The sequence below is a fragment of the Dermochelys coriacea genome, chromosome 12, assembly GCF_009764565.3.
Source record: "Dermochelys coriacea isolate rDerCor1 chromosome 12, rDerCor1.pri.v4, whole genome shotgun sequence".
NCBI lineage: Eukaryota > Metazoa > Chordata > Testudines > Dermochelyidae > Dermochelys > Dermochelys coriacea.
Genome location: NC_050079.1, coordinates 32,930,318 through 32,933,093, shown reverse-complemented (window position 1 = coordinate 32,933,093; position 2,776 = coordinate 32,930,318). Strand labels below are relative to the sequence as shown.

The following is a 2,776-nucleotide window of genomic DNA, read 5'->3' as shown; positions in this document are numbered from 1 at the left end:
AGTTCTTGTGTTATGAGAAAGAGTAAATAACACTTCCTTATTTACTTTCTCCACACCAGTCATGATTTTATAGACCTCTATCATATCCCCCCTTAGTCATCTCTTTTCCAAGCTGAAAAGTCCCTATCTTATTAATCTCTCCTCATACAGAAGCTGTTCCATACTCCTAATAATTTTTGTTGCCCTCATCTGGGAACCTTTTCCAATCCCAATATATCTTTTTTGAGCGGGGACGACCACATGTGCTTGCATTATTCAAGATGTGGGTCTACCATGGATTTATATAGAGGCAACATGATATTTTCTGTTTTATCATCTATCCCTTTCTTAATGATTCCCAACATTCTGTTAGCTTTTTTGACTGCCGCTGCACATTGAGTGGATGTTTTCAGAGAACTAGCCACAATGACTCTAAGATCTTTCTCTTGAGTGGCAACAGCTAATTTAGACCCCATCATTTTATATGTACATTATAGGTTTATGTTTTCCAATGTGCATTACTTTGCATTTATCAACATTGTATTTCATCTGCCATTTTGTTGCCCAGTCACCCAGTTTTGTGAGATTCCTTTGTAACTCTTTGCAGTCTGCTTTTGACTTAACTATCTTGAGTAGTTTTGTATCCCCATCTGGAAATTTTGCCACCTCACTGTTTACCCCTTTTTCCAGATTATTCATGAATATGTTGAATAGTACTGGTCCCAGTATAGACCTCTGGGGAACACCACTATTTATCTCTCTCCATTTGGAAAACTCACCATTTATTCCTACCCTTTGTTTCCTATCTTTTAACTAGTTACCAATCCATGAGAAGACCTTTCAGCTTACTTTGCTTAAGAGCCTTTGGTGAGGGACCTTATCAAAGACTTTCTGAAAATCTAAGAACATTATATCCACTGGATCCCATGTGTCCACATGCTTACTGACCCCCTCAAAGAATTCTAGTAGATTAGTGAGGTAAGATTTCCCTTTACAAAAACCATGTTGACTCTTCCTCAGCAAATTATGTTCATCGATGTGTCTGACAATTCTGTTCTTTACTATAGTTTCAACCAGTTTGCCTGGTACTAAAGTCAGGCTTACTGGCCAGTAATTACTAGGTTCACCTCTGGAGCCCTTTTTAAAATTGGCATCACATTAGCCATCCTCCAGTCATTTGGTACAGAAGCTGATTTAAATTATAGGTTACAAACCACAGTTAATAGTTCTGCAATTTCACGTTTGAGTTCCTTCAGAACTCTTGGGTGAATACCATCTGGTCCCGGTGACTTATTACTGCTTAGTTTATCAATTTGTTCCAAAACCTCCTCTAACAACACTTCAATCTGGGACAGTTCCTCAGTCACTTAAAAAGAGTGGCTCAGGTTTGGGCATCTCCATCACATCCTCAGCCATGAAGACTGATGCAAAGAATTCATTTAGTTTCTCCGCAATGTCAGAGTTTGACAGAGTTTCTCCGCCTTATCGTCCTTGAGTGCTCCTTTAGCATCTCAATCGTCCAGTGGCTCCACTGGTTGTTTAGCAGGCTTCCTGCACCTGATGTACTTAATTTTTTTTTTGCTGTTATCCCTTAGCTGCAAAGGACATTTTCTTTCCTGTCTCCGTACCTGAGTCTTCAGCTGAATTATCAGCAGGACACATTGAGCTAAACAAAGCGCCCAGTCCTGCTAGGTGCTGTATTGGAGAAGAAGAGTAAAGTCCATAACTGGAAATGTGACTGAGAAGCTGAGAACACTTTAAACAGAGCACAGCATTTCTTTGCTCACAAGGGAGGATGAGACATTCAGAATTCTATTCTAACTGTCATGAAACCTGGGGTTAGATTCACAAGAGAAATGTAGGTTTCAGAGTAGTAGCCGTGTTAGTCTGTATTCACAAAAAGAAAAGGAGTACTTGTGGCACCTTAGAGACTAACAAATTTATTTGAGCATAAGCTTTTGTGAGCTACAGCTCACTTCAGGTGTCTAGCTGCCCCTTTAGGTGCCTAAATCCAAAATTTAGGCATCACTAGCATTCACAAAACTGCCACTCAGCTGCTACCTAACATTGGAAGTGCCTAAAGTCCCTGGGTGCCTATGTTCCTATTCTAAAGCTCCCTAGGTGCCTACATTTCTTTCATTTGGCATGTACACTGCTGACTCAGTCCTGACACCACTGAGCAGCTTGGTGCCTAAACTGATGTTTAAGCCCTGGTGGGTTCTCCCACCTACCTTGACTGAGGACCCTACTCTGTTATGCATGCTTAGAGCATACCTAACCCCACACAAAGGGGGAAGGCATGGTCCCCTTTAAGCCAGTATCCCAGTGGCTAAGAACACTTGCTCCGTATATGGGAAACCTAGCTTCAAATCCCCACTCTGTCTGATGTAGAGCAGGGACTTGAACTCAGGTGTTCTACCTCCTAGGAGTGTGCTCTTATGCATTCCAGGGGGAGGAGTGTGTGTGTGTTTTCTGTTGAAGCTGTTCCACTTGTATAAATACTTATATATTCATTTGGCCAGAGTGAGAATGTCTCTGTAGCCTGATCTTTAGCACACTCATCTGGGAAGGAGGAGACCTGAGTTCCAATTCCTTCTCCTTGGTTTGTCTTTAGGTGCCTAACTCCAGGAAAGGGTGTGTGACTGTGAATCCTGATTGCAGCTGGGTGCCTAATTCCCTTTGAGGGTGGGGCTTAGACTACACCCCCTTTTATTGTACAAGGGGCATGGACACCTAAGTCAGGGTTGTGAATTCCACTAGGCGGTTTATAAGTTAGGCATTGCAATGCTGAATGGAG

The 2,776-nt window shown here is 41.9% G+C and overlaps 1 long non-coding RNA gene across 1 annotated transcript; it reads left to right on the top strand.

Moving 5' to 3' along the window:
• The first annotated feature begins 909 nt into the window (after window positions 1–909).
• LOC122456345 lies at window positions 910–2,266 on the top strand. The gene is made up of 3 exons (XR_006275216.1): window positions 910–957; window positions 1,575–1,841; window positions 1,961–2,266. It is a non-coding gene; the product is annotated as an uncharacterized LOC122456345 (long non-coding RNA).
• Window positions 2,267–2,776: the final 510 nt, after the last annotated feature.